This window comes from Panulirus ornatus, chromosome 37 (assembly GCF_036320965.1).
Source record: "Panulirus ornatus isolate Po-2019 chromosome 37, ASM3632096v1, whole genome shotgun sequence".
NCBI lineage: Eukaryota > Metazoa > Arthropoda > Malacostraca > Decapoda > Palinuridae > Panulirus > Panulirus ornatus.
In genome coordinates this window covers 3,950,950-3,969,131 of record NC_092260.1, presented here as the reverse complement: position 1 = coordinate 3,969,131, position 18,182 = coordinate 3,950,950, and the positions used below count along the sequence as shown (strand labels likewise).

At 39.0% G+C, this 18,182-nt stretch overlaps 1 protein-coding gene across 33 annotated transcripts in view; it reads right to left on the bottom strand.

The window, feature by feature from the left end:
* Positions 1-18,182, bottom strand: part of Ndae1 (Na[+]-driven anion exchanger 1) — a 680,061-nt gene that overhangs the window by 572,529 nt on the left and 89,350 nt on the right. For all 33 annotated transcript variants that reach the window (XM_071683718.1, XM_071683724.1, XM_071683696.1 and 30 more), the window contains exon 2: positions 10,587-10,660. The gene's annotated coding sequence lies outside the window, so the exon portion shown is untranslated. The remainder of the gene's footprint in view (positions 1-10,586; positions 10,661-18,182) is intronic.

The following is an 18,182-nucleotide window of genomic DNA, read 5'->3' as shown; positions in this document are numbered from 1 at the left end:
GACCATAACTGAAGGGTTGTGATTAATGGTCAAGCCTTGGAATGGTTAGACATAACAAGTGGAGTACCACAAAAATCAATCTAGGGATCAATACTCTTTCCCATATGTATTAATGAAACTGGTAATGAGCTGCATTGCAACATATCAAAATTCTCTGATGATACAAAGTATGCAAATAAATCTACAAATTATCTTGAATGTCTTGAACTTCAAAGTGACACAGACAAACTGATGGACTAGACTCATAGGTGGCAAATGAATTTTAATATCTATAAGTGCAAAGTGCTACATACTGATAGCAAAAATGAAAAGACAAGCTGCTGTCTGATTTCTGCTGAACTGCATAAGGTAAATGAGGAAAAAACTTCGGTGTAATGATCTCTGGTGGCCTAAAAATCAGGCAAGCAGTGCACTGAAGCAGTGAAAAGAGCAAACAAAATTCTTGGATTCATAGGGAAGGCCTTCGAATTTCAGTCCAGGGAAATCATCCTTACTCTTTAAAATTCAATGATTTGTCCCATCTTGAATATTGTGTTCGATTTTGGTCACTCTACCTAAAAAGAGAAATGCACAGAATGGAGAAAGTGCAGTGCTGAGCCACCAAAATGACTCCTGGGCTGACAAACATATCCTACAAGAGCAGATTAAAATTACCTGAATCTATTTAGCTTAAAACTGAGAAGGTTAAGAGGTAACCTAATATGAGTACATGTTTAATATCACCAAAGGCTTTGATAATCATGATTTATCAAGTGCCTTAGGACTTGATTTGTCTGATTTCACTCTTAGCAATGGATACAGACTTGTGGGAAAACGTTTTACCTCGAATGAGACAAAGTGCTTTTTCTTTAACAGGATTGCTAACACATGGAATGATTTGCCACTTAAGAGTAGCTGAAAGCAATATTATAAATATGTTTAACACTGGACTTATAAATATTTTGCTTTAAGTTCATTATTTACATTATTTGAGCTTCCTTAGTCACACTGATGGTTTGTAGGTTGTTTTCTCTGAATTATCAGTATACCCTCTTAACTTTTACCACATTAATGTGAGTTTCTGATATATTTCAGTATCAAAAACTGTCTCATAAGGACCCAATTGTCTGTTGCTGTTTGAATTCCTTTTTATTCCTTTGACATATTCTCAATACTGGGCAAGCAGCAAATAGATAATGTATTCTAATTTTCAAGTGTTATAGAATCAAGGATGGTGTCAAGATGTCTCCTAGATAGACATTTCGTACTTATGATGTTTGAGAAATAGGGAACAAAATCATATGATGTCCCATGTACCTCACAAGTACAATGGATTCAAAATAATAATGCAACTGGAGGTAGTTTACAACCACAAGATTAGCTAAAGTGTTCAACCACTCAGATAAGGCAGTGGCTTTCAATAATGATCTGGATCTTACCAAGAACATGGCCTTGTGTTTCCTGGATGGCAAGATATGCCACACACCAAAAATCAGATATCTTTTCCTGGAAAACTTCTCCACTTCCAGTGGAAACAGCTGCTGCATCACACAATATTGTAAAGACAGTGACATAGACAACCCTAGTGCCTCTCCCTTTTCACCCAAGGAACTGTCACCCCACTACCACCTCAAAACTTCCATCACCACATCTTCTTATAAGTATTCTTACATATAAATTATATCAAATGATGTAATTCTATATAGAGGTAAGTAGTTCTTAGGCTAAGTAATTGCATGTGTATTCTGCACTTAACCTACAAATTGCTCCCATCATCATCTGATGATCCATTGTCACATGATCTAACTTTTCCTGCCTCTTTTTAAATATCCAGCTGACACTGTACCATCTGTAACCTATACAGGTACTATCTTACCTGAATCTGTTCCCAAATATCCCAGCTACTTTAAAACAAACTAAATTAAGTGGGACTATATTAAACAGAAATACCTGTGTATGAGTTCTATCGAGCACCAACATACTTTTCAAGGTAGTCAGTTGGATAAAGAAAGGAAGAATGTCTAGCTTCCATCAAAATTACATAACTTTGAGCAATGTTGTATATAACTATTCAGCAAGACAAATTTAGGAGACCCGTTGCACAGATAACAAGTTGCATCAAGAATTAATAAAACATACCAAAGCAAGTATTACAGAAAGATGGCCACCTTACTGCAGTAAGGTAACCAAAGTTATCAAAAGATGTCAAGGCAACAGCATCTCATGATGGTAGCCCATAAAGACAAAAGAAATATACTACATTCTGAACCAGCTTCTCAAGGTGAAAATACAAAAGATGATTTCACAATGATAAATGCAATAAGACATGCAAAAGGAGGAAAATAAAAGAGGAGGCCAACAGCTTTAAACAAACTTGGATCTCATGGACCCTTCATACATAAAATTCCTAATTTGGAGACAAAAGACCAAAACATATGTTCTCCACACAAACAGGAGGTACTGATGAAAGAATACTTAGTATGTTGAAAAAAAGGCCATGTTACTGGACTCCACCACTCAAGGTTATAACATGTGTGAAAAGTCACCTTTGGTGAGACTTCGTAAGCTGAAGTAAAGTCTTGTCAAAGGACTTTTCACACTAAAGAAGTCTATCATTTCCCTGCAACTGGAAGTAGCAGAGCCCTGGAGCTGCAGGAGCTCCTGGAAAAAGGGTCCTGGATTAACTCTTGGACCCCTTCACAAAAGAAGTCCTGAGGCAGATATAAATAAGTAAATAGTAAAGAAGAGAAGGTCTATGGAAGGAGAGAACAAAAAGATGTGAAACGAAGACAGGCACCAGAGGCTGTTGCGTAGGGGAGTCCAGGGCAAAGAATGGGAGTTCTGACCTGCTCCTAAATTCTGATTTGATCTCATGATATTAGACTTGTTACTTGAAAGAAGGCACTATCAAATGGTGGTTCAAACAAGGTGAACCTATTCAAGGGGAATGATGGTGGTATCATTTCTGCAATTTCTCTTGTTCACTGGTTGACTTTTGTCTAAAAGAATCCATTTGTTACTACTTGCAGGGCTATATCATAGCAGGAGTCATTTTGAATTACTGTGTAAAGTCTCATACTCACGTGCTGATACATTTCATGAAAGCAGTAGTACCAAATATTCCTCGGTAATAATACTGCATTAAACCCTACGATGCTGAACTGAACAAACAACTCATGAAAGTGTACAAGAAAAATATTGCAACAAAATTACACAATGGTTTATTTAAGAGGCACCTGATCATTGCTCATATTTCAACAAAATTACACAATGGTTCATATAGGAGGTGCCCTATCAGTGCTCATATCATGGTCAAAAGAAGTTACAACCAATTCATATATCATCATTCCTTATCATTATTGCTGATATAATGGACAAAAAGAAAGACATTAAGAAAAAAAGACCATAAAGTTAAGAAACCACACACTTAGCTCAAATAAAAACTTTTAGTTGGGGAGACACTGAATATAATTCTGAACACTACACATTAACTTAACACACTACAGGTGCTAAATTGGAAAATAACAAATGGGTAGCTGGAGGGACTATCTTTATCTTTTGGTGATATCAATGCTATACATTGATACGTGTAATATCTCAAACCATAAGTTAATTCTGGAACATGCTGGTCTGATAACCACTGGCACATATGCCTATGATCATCATGAGACATGCTTGTTTGATTACTGTTATGCTATACTTACTAAAGGCATAACCAGGGAGGGGTCCCAAAGCTGCACTCAACCTCTCGTCTGGCTTTGCGACACATTTCAGAAATCCTCATCATACCTCAACAATTCTCTAACAAACATATACACCACATTTCATCTTGATATGATACAGTCCATGAACAAATGCACTGGCAGTGACTCATGGATTCTCAGGGAAAAAAAAAGAGTAACCTATGAACACTTAACAATATTCCACCAAAAATACTATTTCAACCATCACTATCACAGACACTATAAAAGATATTTTGCAAAAGTTGAGAATAGGGTTGGAAGGAGAAAAGGAAGAAAGAAAAATGGATTACCAGGTGGGTATTCTAGGAGTTCAGATAATAAATGAATGAAATTCAAAAACAAAAAATGATAATGGAAGAGTGATAGGTATTAATCAACAGAGAAAATATGAGTGCATAATGATGAAAAATGTAGAATAATGGGGGTTGGAGGAAAGAGGCAATGAAAGTTGTCTTGAACCCATGAAAAGTTACTTCTTCCTACAGGGAAGCTAGCTATCAAGGGAAATGAACACTATTACTACCTTCAGAATAATAAGACCATATCCCATTAATATCCCATGATTTACTCATCATCTGCCCCTAAAGGAGCCACTGATCAAAACAGTCTCTCCTCCTGATGAACTCCCCATCTTAGAGATGTAGCCACAAAGAATACATACAAATACCCAAACTCATTCCCATTAAAACCTCAACTTCACTGCAGGAAGTAAAAGTATGAAGAGGAGAAGAGGGGACAAGAAGAAAAAGGGAGATTTGCTTACTGGTTTCCCTTGCATGAAGAGAGAGCTTTTGATGAGTTTGAAATCTGCTTTCTTCCTAAGAGATTTGACAAGTGAGAAAGGGTGATGAGAGCATGTATATTTAAACACAGGATGGACAGGATACCCCTGAGCCTGGTCAGAAGAGAAAAACATTGCAACAGGATGGGAAAAGGAGCCACACAGTTTCCTAAAAAGAAGATACATACATAAGCAACTGATTTCAACATCAGAGAGAAACTCCAGAAGCTCAGTAAAGGGGAAGTGACCAGAATTTAGCCAAAAGATATCCTCTTAGATAAAACAGTAACTCCTTTGTAGCTCAAGAAAGGACATGAGTAACTTACTGCACATTTTACTCTTTCTTCACTAAATTCACAACTGCTTTGGAAATAATTACAGCTTCATGCTAAAGGGTTTGGCAGATCATCTCTATCTTAAGAGCTTTTAAAGAAATGAAAAACTATACATTTCTAAGGAAATACATGAAAGTGGCCCTCTTCCTCTGAATGCAAAACTGTGCATCTTCCACATAAGGCAGTACTGTTTAGCAATAAAAAGCTCAACTATGGGAGCATGATAAGGCCACAAGGTGGTTAAGGAATGAGGGAGGTTATGGAGTGAGGAGGGCCCAGAAGTTGGTCACTGAAAACTAAAGGCAGAACATGGATACCATCTACTTATAGGGAAGAGATGACCACAATGACAACATTTACAGGTAAGAGATGACCACAATGACAGCATTTGCAGGGATGAGATGACCACAATGACAACATTGCCATAAAATAATACAAAACCAAATTTTTGCACCAAAATAAAAACTCACAAATCCTTCCCTTTGGCCCAATACAAAAAAGTAAGGAAAACTTTTCCCAACTATCTAATCTTTGCAATGACCTGGTCAAAAATGGTGTAAGGTGAAAGGACTGATTCCAGTGTCGAACTAATAAAAAACTTTGTCATGGGTCATTAGGAGTGAGAAGGAGAAGCATCCATCATACAGGCTCAATTACTCTCAGGAGGTCTCAGAGGGCCCTCTATGGACAGCCTGGACTGAACTACAAAATGTTAGCAAGCTTTTTCTATCACATATGCAGCACCAAAGTCAAATCAAAGTTGGAAGCCTCATAAACAGAAAAGACATTGAGAGGGTTGAGTGCAGACAGATCACTCCGGTGAAAAACTCCAACCACTGAGTAAAAGTAAACCATCCTTCCAAGATCTTAGGTATGGATGTAGAATGTTATGCTGGAGGGATCTCTTAAACAGACCAAAACTGTGCTTCATCAATCTCAGTGATAGTAGGGAAAAAATGAGTTTCCCCTGCTAGTTAACACTTAAAAGAAAACAAGGGCCAACAGAATAAAAGGGTAAATATGTTATCTGAGCTTTTAAGATTGCCAGAAATCATACCAGTGGAAGAGCCTCTCAAGTATGGGGACAACTGGAAACCAATCAGATTACTAATGCAAAAGTTGCAGATCTTACTACTAAGCTTAATTCATTTCAGTAATAAGTACTAATACAGGTATGGCTGTCTCTGTTGCACCATGTCAGATTCATTGCTGAGGACATCAAACTCTGGGTTTTCTTGCATTCAGATGGTTTGAGATGCTGACTCCCCTATCCCCAGGAGTGGGAAACCTCTCAACTGAATATGGCTCACCTCATCTCAATTCAATTGTGAGCTGTCCCAAGCCATTTGAGATCTACCTCTTTAGTTTTACTCATCATAAAAACACATCTGTCTTTTCTCTAAAAGGACTCAGGTCATACAGTTAAATTCTCTATTCCTGGAAGTAGTCAGCCACTCAGAGATATCAGGATTAACTGTCTATGTGCATTGTGTGCTGAGCTGTACATAGCAAATCTTTCTGCACCTTTTTACTTTTCTTTGCTAAGGATTATGTGCTTGGCTTTCCTTTCTTTTATGTGAAGCTGGGGAGAAAACCCCAACACCTATAGCTCTAAAAGGGGCTAACCTCACAGCTTGATGAGTCACAAAGCACCCCTGTGAAGTAAGGACTGTGGGAATCATGAGTCATACAATTTTTTAGAATCCAACATTGATCTCCTGTAGCCATGCCTTGAGGGCAGAAACTGCCAAACAAAATTTATCACTGTATCTTGAAAATTGCACTGAAGAAAAACACAGTTCAATTCCTCACTCTACATGAAAATAAGAAAGATAAAATCAAATATACAAGTACTTTTAACCATCATCAAGGATCCTTCCAGCATATTTACAATTCATAGAAGCCAAACAATTTTGAAGAGGAAGGAATGTGAGCAACACAAAGCATACCCTACAGCAAAACAAAGCAAAATAACACTGTGATGAAATGAAGAAAAGTGAACTAAACCCAAGGCAATAAAACTAAGAAGATAAAAGACCCACTTAAAGTACAAAAATCACTGAAGGAGTGGAATTGCTTTGAGCTGAAATGCTAAGAGGGTGAAAAACCTATGAGAAGCCACCGAAAATATAAAGGATATGGAAAATGTCATAAGAAAAGTCAACGAGATGAACCATTAGGTGAAGCACAAGACCTTTCATCTAGCAAATGTTTCATTTAGCCAGGGTACATAAAATCTAGCTAGAAATGGCTCAATTGGCTAGGGAATGGTTCAATCTGGCAGACTCCTGGGAAACATAAAAGAATGTGGTAATGATGAATCAAAATACCGGCTGAGCTCCTTTGCTCTCTGTAAACATCTCTGCAAGAGTTTGCTCTCCGTAAACATCGCTGCAAGAGGCATGTTCCTGAGGAAGGCTGAAGAGAAAGCCACCTTCTGAAGTTGTAGTCACAGAGATTTTTTAAGACGAAGCATGTTACGAATTACACTCGCTCTCTCTCAAGGTTATTGTGACAAAAATGATAGTGGTTGGGAGATTAAGAAAAGCAAATGAAAACCTGTGGTAAACCCTCTGAACATCATGATGAATAATTGTACAAAGATAAGATGTAATCTTATTGATATTCTGGATATGGGAAAGAGAATCAAGGACTATAGAACACAAACTCTTCCAACAAGAACCTACCACCTACCATTTCTATTTAGACAGAAGACATGGTTTGTACAGGTCTAAAACATATATTTCATATGCATATATCTCATTGGGTTTTCAGAAAAAAATATTATACAGGTTTAAATAATGTTCTTCCAGTATGAAAACAAACTCTGAGAATAAAGTAAGACCCTCTAAACTACTTGAAAATGTCAGTGCAACTACCTATTCATCATAAAATATTTCTACAGTATGGGGATTTCTACATTCTATGGCTCTATCCCTTAAACTTTCTTTGCTACCATATAACTTTTTAAGTTTTTATATATTGCACTCTTCATTTACAGTTTCATCTCAGCTTATTCCATTCCCACACAATTCAATATATATACTTTTTTGCATCCTTCCAACACATTTTTCCTGGTGCTACCTTGCTGAAGCAGGGGCTAGCAATGCTGTTTTTTGTAAGGCAAGGTATTGCCAGGAATGGATGTAGGCAAGAATGTATGAATTTGTAGGTTACAGTGACTGCTTATGTGACATGACACTGGGTAACTGAGGAAAAGTGAACGATATGATCTCAACAGTAGAACTAGTCAGTATCTGTATTTATGTTGGTGGAGTCAACATTTGTTCACCTGTTCGCAGAGGACTATCTCCTGTGAGCCAAAAAATGAAAGAAAATCAAAACATTTTTCTTAATAGACATATGTAAATTAGCCATAAGTAACGAAAAACCCGCATAACAATAGTACATCCAAGTCTGTACTGGTATGGCAGGGTTTGGAATGGATACTGGAGGGATGTCTGATCACTATCTTTTGGAGGCAAAGGTGAAGATTTGTAGAGGTTTCCAGAAAAGAAGAGAGAATGTTGAGGAGATGAGAGTGGTGAGAGTAAGTGAGCTTGGAAAGGAGACTTATGTGAGGAAGTACCAGGAGAGACTGAGTGTAGAATGGCAAAAAGTGGGAGCAAATGACATGAGGAATGGGATGTATTTAAGGAAGCAGTGATGGCTTGTGCAAAAGATGTATGTGGCACAAGAAAGGTGGGAAGTGGGCAGATTAGAAAGGGTAGTGGATGGTGGGATCAAGAAGTAAGGTTGTTAGTGAAAGAGAAGAGAGAAGCGTTTGGATGATACTTACAGGGAAGTAGTGCAAATGACTGGGAGATGTATAAAAAACAGTTGGTCACCTTTATCCTACTTGCTTTTATACAATGGCACTATACATGCATTCTCAAAATCCTCAGGCACCTCACCATGAACCATATATACAATGAAAATCCTAACTAACCAATCAACAACACAGTCATCCCCTTTTGTAATGAATTCAACAGCAGTACTGTCCACTCCAGCTGCCTTGAAACATTTCATCCCATGTAAGGCTTTTGCCACTTCTCTCTTCATCAGATCGCTCTCCATAATTCTCACTTCACATACTGCCCCAACCCAAACACTCAACATATGGCACCCTATCATCAAACACATTCAACAGTCCTTCAAAGTACTCGCTACATCTCCTCCCTTCGTCACTACCTGTTACTGTTTCCCCTTCTGCCTCCTTCACTGTTGTTACTATTTGTTTTCTTGTTTTTTGCACATTAGTCACCTCCTTCAAAAACATCTTATTCTCCCTAAAGTTTACTGATATTAGCTTGTTCACCCCAACACTCATTTTTCCTCTTTACATGTGTGTGTGTGTGTGTAAGTGTGTGTGTGTGTGTGTGTGTGTGTGTGTGTGTGTGTTGATATTATGCCTTTAAAACAAATATCATTCAAGAGCCACCCACCTGCCTCAAACAAGTCCATCCCAAACCCTACCATGCCAGTACAGACTTAGGGTTTTTAATTACTTATGGCTAATTTACATATGTTCCATTAAGAAAATATATTATTTGATTTTCTTTATTTTTTTTTTAGCTCGCAGGAGATAGTCCTCTGTGGACAGGTGAACAATTTAAGTGATGACTCCACCAACATATATACAGATGCTCACTAGTTCTACTGTTGAGATCATATCATGTTCACTTTTCCCCAGTTACCAGTGTCATGTCACATAAGCAGTCAGTGTTTTGCTCTAAAGGCAACTGTGTACCAAGCATTGAGGCTTGAAAGAGCCCATCAGTGATTTTCCATCTGAAATATGACTGTGAACATCGACTATTCATCATTATAATAAAGTTTGTTGTGATTTTTGAAGAAGTGTGCCAGTTTGACTTCTCTGTCTTCTCATATCAACTTCCACACACTTAAATTTCATCAGCTGGAATGTAGAACTCCTTCCCCACACTGTACAAAAAGGCAATCACAAATGGGTAATAACAGGAACCCACGGCCTAAGAGTGATAAACTGCAACGTAAAAATGCAAACTGCATCTAAAAATTCACCTTATATTTCACTCTTTGCTTTACTTCAAGAATACCCTTAAACAAATTTCTGCACCACATTTTACACAGGTTCAGGCTGGGAATAGGTAATCTGGCATTCAGATTTAATATCACTTCTTGATCATTTACATTGCAAAAATACCTGAAGAACCTTCCTGATAACAACCTCTGACCTATATAAAACATCCAGTTCCCACCATGAGAAATTACAAACTGGGTATACCAGTAAATACAGCAGACTAAACTCAATAACATGATGCATCATCTAATGCTGTGACCTCCAAGTGATGGAACCCCACATATGGATATCTCTTTCAAAAAAGATCAAATACAATGCAGATGTAATGTACTGCATTTTAGTGTTAAAAAGTCAAGATGAGCACCACAGAAATAAGACTGGATGTGTCTTGGGCAGCTCAAATCTAATCTGAAATGGTAAAATATAATAAACTACCAGAATTGCGTTTGACACCTCTTTCATTGCTGGCTGAACTTTCCCAACATCAAGGTGCAAAGTAGACATATCATCAACTGATCCTTAAAAAAAGGGTTGATGAGCACTTGGAGTTAGATGCTTAAATAGTAAAGCGTACTACAAATTTTGGTTTGAGGTGGATGCGAAAGACAGCCAAGAGTAAAGTGAGAGCAGAGCACCTGATGAACACAAGGCACAAAAGACACACATACTATGGTGAAACAACTTACCTAATTTGCAAAGTAAATGGCTGCTGGAAGAGTGAGGTTTTGGTGGCAATACTCCTTCAGGCCTATATGCTCATCTGCAATGACAGAGAATATATGTTAATACACTCATACTGACCTTCCACAATAATAATCATCAAATTAATCAATAACTCTTGACTGTGTGAAAAGCAAGAAATAATATGAAACAGCCACTAATGAATCTATCTCTACTGGGACTTTTAACTCATTCATCACAAAACATCAACTCAGGATTACAGCAATTTAGCAACATGAATTACTTAAAAAGTGATGAAATTCTACCACTAGTTCCTGCATGATCTCTGAATCATGAGCTAAGCACTTCTACTTGCCACAACTACAAATGATCCATCCCAAGCTAACAACACCCATCAATCATAGCAACACTGTTTTTACTGTCATGTGTATCTGTCACTGTGATGTAAGGATCCATCAATCAAGTATTTTATATAAATATATATATATATATATATATATATATATATATATATATATATATATATATATATATATATATATATATTTTTTTTTTTATTATTATTATACTTTGTCGCTGTCTCCCGCGTTTGCAAGGTAGCGCAAGGAAACAGACGAAAGAAATGGCCCAACCCCCCCCCCATACACATGTATATACATACGTCCACACACGCAAATATACATACCTACACAGCTTTCCATGGTTTACCCCAGACGCTTCACATGCCTTGATTCAATCCACTGACAGCACGTCAACCCCGGTATACCACATCGCTCCAATTCACTCTATTCCTTGCCCTCCTTTCACCCTCCTGCATGTTCAGGCCCCGATCACACAAAATCATTTTCACCCCATCTTTCCACCTCCAATTTGGTCTCCCTCTTCTCCTCGTTCCCTCCATCTCCGACACAAATATCCTCTTGGTCAATCTTTCCTCACTCATCCTCTCCATGTGCCCAAACCACTTCAAAACACCCTCTTCTGCTCTCTCAACCAAGCTCTTTTTATTTCCACACATCTCTCTTACCTTTACGTTACTCACTCGATCAAACCACCTCACACCACACATTGTCCTCAAACATCTCATTTCCAGCACATCCATCCTCCTGCGCACAACTCTATCCATAGCCCACGCCTCGCAACCATACAACATTGTTGGAACCACTATTCCTTCAAACATACCCATTTTTGCTTTCCGAGATAATGTTCTCGACTTCCACACATTCTTCAAGGCCCCCAGAATTTTCGCCCCCTCCCCCACCCTATGATCCACTTCCGCTTCCATGGTTCCATCTGCTGCCAGATCCACTCCCAGATATCTAAAACACTTCACTTCCTCCAGTTTTTCTCCATTCAAACTCACCTCCCAATTGACTTGACCCTCAACCCTACTGTACCTAATAACCTTGCTCTTATTCACATTCACTCTTAACTTTCTTCTTCCACACACTTTACCAAACTCAGTCACCAGCTTCTGCAGTTTCTCACATGAATCAGCCACCAGCACTGTATCATCAGCGAACAACAACTGACTCACTTCCCAAGCTCTCTCATCCCCAACAGACTTCATACTTGCCCCTCTTTCCAAAACTCTTGCATTTACCTCCCTAACAATATATATATATATATATATATATATATATATATATATATATATATATATATATATATACATACCTACACAGCTTTCCATGGTTTACCCCAGACGCTTCACATGCCCTGATTCAATCCACTGACAGCACGTCAACCCCGGTATACCACATCGCTCCAATTCACTCTATTCCTTGCCCTCCTTTCACCCTCCTGCATGTTCAGGCCCCGATCACACAAAATCTTTTTCACTCCATCTTTCCACCTCCAATCTGGTCTCCCACTTCTCCTCGTCCCCTCCACCTCCGACACATATATCCTCTTGGTCAATCTTTCCTAACTCATTCTCTCCATGTGCCCAAACCATTTCAAAACACCCTCTTCTGATCTCTCAACCACGCTCTTTTTATTTCCACAAATCTCTCTTACCCTCACGTTACTTACTCGATCAAACCACCTCACACCACACGTTGTCCTCAAACATCTCATTTCCAGCACATCCATCCTCCTGCGCACAACTCTATCCATAGCCCACGCCTCGCAACCATACAACATTGTTGGAACCACTATTCCTTCAAACATACCCATTTATGCTTTCCGAGATAATGTTCTTGACTTCCACACATTCTTCAAGGCTCCCAGGATTTTCGCCCCCTCCTCCACCCTATGATCCACTTCCGCTTCCATGGTTCCATCCACTGCCAGATCCACTCCCAGATATCTAAAATGCTTTACTTCCTCCAGTTTTTCTCCATTCAAACTTACCTCCCAATTGACTTGACCCTCAACCCTACTGTACCTAATATCCTTGCTCTTATTCACATTTACTCTTAACTTTCTTCTTTCACACACTTTACCAAACTCAGTCACCAGCTTCTGCAGTTTCTCACATGAATCAGCCACCAGCGCTGTATCATCAGCGAACAACAACTGACTCACTTCCCAAGCTCTCTCATCCCCAACAGACTTCATACTTGCCCCTCTTTCCAAAACTCTTGCATTCACCTCCCTAATAACCCCATCCATAAACAAATTAAACAACCATGGAGACATCACACACCCCTGCCGCAAACCTACATTCACTGAGAACCAATCTCTCTCCTCTCTTCCTACACGTACACATGCCTTACATCCTCGATAAAAACTTTTCACTGCTTCTAACAACTTGCCTCCCACACCATATATTCTTAATACCTTCCACAGAGCATCTCTATCAACTCTATCATATGCCTTCTCCAGATCCATAAATGCTACATACAAATCCATTTGCTTTTCTAAGTATTTCTCTCATACATTCTTCAAAGCAAACACCTGATCCACACATCCTCTACCACTTCTGAAACCACACTGCTCTTCCCCAATCTGATGCTCTGTACATGCCTTCACCCTCTCAATCAATACCCTCCCATATAATTTACAAGGAATACTCAACAAATTTATACCTCTGTAATTTGAGCACTCACTCTTATCCCCTTTGCCTTTGTACAATGGCACTATGCACGCATTCCGCCAATCCTCAGGCACCTCACCATGAGTCATACATACATTAAATAACCTTACCAACCAGTCAACAATACAGTAACCCCCTTTTTATATATTGGTATTGCAGTGGAATTTATTAAAAAAGGGGGTGACTGTATTGTTGACTGGTTGGTAAGGTTATTTAATGTATGTATGACTCATGGTGAGGTGCCTGAGGATTGGCGGAATGCGTGCATAGTGCCATTGTACAAAGGCAAAGGGGATAAGAGTGAGTGCTTAAATTACAGAGGTATAAGTTTGTTGAGTATTCCTGGTAAATTATATGGGAGAGTATTGATTGAGAGGGTGAAGGCATGTACAGAGCATCAGATTGGGGAAGAGCAGTGTGGTTTCAGAAGTGGTAGAGGATGTGTGGATCAGGTGTTTGCTTTGAAGAATGTATGTGAGAAATACTTAGAAAAGCAAATGGATTTGTATGTAGCATTTATGGATCTGGAGAAGGCATATGATAGAGTTGATAGAGATGCTCTGTGGAAGGTATTAAGAATATATGGTGTGGGAGGCAAGTTGTTAGAAGCAGTGAAAAGTTTTTATCGAGGATGCAAGGCATGTGTACGTGTAGGAAGAGAGGAAAGTGATTGGTTCTCAGTGAATGTAGGTTTGCGGCAGGGGTGTGTGATGTCTCCATGGTTGTTTAATTTGTTTATGGATGGGGTTGTTAGGGAGGTAAATGCAAGAGTCTTGGAAAGAGGGGCAAGTATGAAGTCTGTTGGGGATGAGAGAGCTTGGGAAGTGAGTCAGTTGTTGTTTGCTGATGATACAGCGCTGGTGGCGGATTCATGTGAGAAACTGCAGAAGCTGGTGACGGAGTTTGGTAAAGTGTGTGGAAGAAGAAAGTTAAGAGTAAATGTGAATAAGAGCAAGGTTATTAGGTACAGTAGGGTTGAGGGTCAAGTCAATTGGGAGGTGAGTTTGAATGGAGAAAAACTGGAGGAAGTGAAGTGTTTTAGATATCTGGGAGTGGATCTGTCAGCGGATGGAACCATGGAAGCGGAAGTGGATCATAGGGTGGGGGAGGGGGCGAAAATTTTGGGAGCCTTGAAAAATGTGTGGAAGTCGAGAACATTATCCCGGAAAGCAAAAATGGGTATGTTTGAAGGAATAGTAGTTCCAACAATGTTGTATGGTTGCGAGGCGTGGGATATGGATAGAGTTGTGCGCAGGAGGATGGATGTGCTGGAAATGAGATGTTTGAGGACAATGTGTGGTGTAAGGTGGTTTGATCGAGTAAGTAACGTAAGGGTAAGAGAGATGTGTGGAAATAAAAAGAGCGTGGTTGAGAGAGCAGAAGAGGGTGTTTTGAAATGGTTTGGGCACATGGAGAGAATGAGTGAGGAAAGATTGACCAAGAGGATATATGTGTCGGAGGTGGAGGGAACGAGGAGAAGAGGGAGACCAAATTGGAGGTGGAAAGATGGAGTGAAAAGGATTTTGTGTGATCGGGGCCTGAACATGCAGGAGGGTGAAAGGAGGGCAAGGAATAGAGTGAATTGGAGCGATGTGGTATACAGGGGTTGACGTGCTGTCAGTGGATTGAATCAAGGCATGTGAAGCGTCCGGGGTAAACCATGGAAAGCTGTGTAGGTATGTATATTTGCGTGTGTGGACGTGTGTATGTACATGTGTATGGGGGGGGTTGGGCCATTTCTTTCGTCTGTTTCCTTGCGCTACCTCGCAAACGCGGGAGACAGCGACAAAGTATAAAAAAAAAAAAAAAAAAATATATATATATATATATATATATATATATATATATATATATATATATATACATATACCCATGTATGTTTCCTTGCGCTACCTCGCAAACGCGGGAGACAGCGACAAAGTATAAAAAAAAAAAAAATATATATATATCTTTCTTTCTTCATACTATTCGCCATTTCCCGCATTTGCGAGGTAGCGTTAAGAACAGAGGACTGGGCCTTAGAGGGAAAATCCTCACCTGGCCCCCTTCTCTGTTCCTTCTTTTGGAAAATTAAAAGAAAACGAGAGGGGAGGATTTCCAGCCACCCACTCCCTCCCCTTTTAGTCGCCTTCTACGACACGCAGGGAATACGTGGGAAGTATTCTTTCTCCCCTCTATATATATATATATTTCATTTTTTTTCATACTATTTGCCATTTCCCGCGTTAGCGAGGTAGCGTTAAGAACAGAGAACTGGGCCTTAGAGGGAATATCCTCACCTGACCCCCTTCTCTGTTCCTTTTTTTGGAAAATTAAAAAAAAAACAAGAAAGGGGAGGATTTCCAGCCACCCGCTCCCTCCCCTTTTAGTCGCCTTCTACGACACGCAGGGAATACGTGGGAAGTATTCTTTCTCCCCTATCCCCAGGGATAAATATATATATATATATATATATATATATATATATATATATATATATATATATATATATATATATGAAATGCCGAATAGTATGAAAAATATATATATAACTCTCTGTTTATCTACATACAGTGGAATGTCACAAACCCAGCAACCTTACGGCTCAGCTGTTGCTAGATTGCATAATTTTTCCAGATTTTCAGTACTTACTACAGTATATCTACATCTATGTAGTATAACTAGACTCGACCTGCAAGAGGTAGCTTTGCAAGTAAAGTCATCTTCGGAGATTATAACATCATCAATGGATAAAAAGAAGTATCATCTCATCGAGGAACGTCTTATTCCATAGGTTTAAAACAAAGACCAGCTACTGATTGTAGTGCAGCCTTGAAGCTACAAGAGCCTTAGAATTGGGATCCAGGGGTTATGCAACGAATTCTAAAAGAATTACTTGTACTTTGTGAATTAACCTAATAATAAACAAAGATAACAGCAAAACATCATGTTATCAATATTCTACATGGTACAAATTCCCATATTCTTAGTGTATGAACAAAAAGAGAAAAAAGTGACCGATGATACATTCATAAATGCTTTATCATAAAAACTTCCTAAATTAGAATTCTTTCTGATCTGATCAAGCCATGTTGATAGTTAGTTCATGTTTCGATCACTTTCTTCTGCCAACACATCCTCAGTCAAGTCCTATACTGAAAACATCATCCTCAGCATCTATCACTGTGCAGTCCTTTAGTCTACATTCCAGTGCGTACTTCAATCCATCAGACAGTCACTGGCACTACCGAGGAAGATGACTGATACATGTGCCTCTACAATAAAAAACCTTTAAAAGGACCTAGGGTAAAGGAGAGCTAGTCATCCACTTAATATCATGTTTGCCATCCTGTCTTACTGCTCATTATGGTTATTAGAAGGTGGGATATTAGGTATTGCTATTAACCACTATCCCCATTGAGCACTCTAATAATTAACTATTACAGCAAATTGAAGCAGGCAACCTATGCATGGAGACAGCTGCCAAAATTCACCTATTCCCTTCTTCATGCACTATGATTTATAGCAGAGTTCATTCCCTTCTTCATGCACTAAGATTTATAGCAGAATTCATTCCCTTCTTTATGCACTATGATTTATAGCAAAGTTCATCCCCTTCTTCATGCACTATGGTTTATAGCAGAGTTCATCCCCTTCTTCATGCACTATGGTTTATAGCAGAGTTCATTCCCTTCCTCATGCACTATGGTTTATGGCAGAGTTCATTCCCTTCTCCATGCACTATGATTTATGGCTGAGTTCATTCCCTTCTTCATGCACTATGATTTATAGCAGAGTCCATTCCCTTCTTCATGCACTATGGTTTATAGCAAACTTCATTTCCTTCTTCATGCAATATGATTTATAGCAGAGTTCATTCCCTTCACTCTGTAGTTTATAGAAGAGTTCATTCCCTTCTTCATGCACTATGGCATATAGCTGAGTTCATTCCCTTCTTCATGCACTATGACTTACAGCAGAGTCCATTCCCTTCTTCATGCACTATGGTATATAGCAGAGTTCATTCCCTTCTTCATGCACTATGACTTACAGCAGAGTCCATTCCCTTCTTCATGCACTATGGTTTATAGCAGAGTTCATTCCCTTCTTCATGCACTATGATTTATAGCAGAGTTCATTCCCTTCTTCATGCACTATGGTTTTATAGCAGAGTTCATTCCCTTCTTCATGCACTATGGTTTTATAGCAGAGTTCATTCCCTTCTTCATGCACTATGGTTTTATAGCAGAGTTCATTCCCTTCTTCATGCACTATGGTTTTATAGCAGAGTTCATTCCCTTCTTCATGCACTATGGTTTTATAGCAGAGTTCATTCCCTTCTTCATGCACTATGGTTTTATAGCAGAGTTCATTCCCTTCTTCATGCACAATGGTTTATAGCAGAGTTCATTCACACGATAAATCAGCATTCAAGCAACAAACATCCTCCAAGTAAATACCAGGAAGACTGGGGTGATGTCATATAATTGCCATTGTTCTCCTAATGCTTTGAAGGCATCCTGATAAGGATGACCTAAAGGAATGAGCATCAGTCCTTTGATTTTGTCTTGCTCTGAAAAAA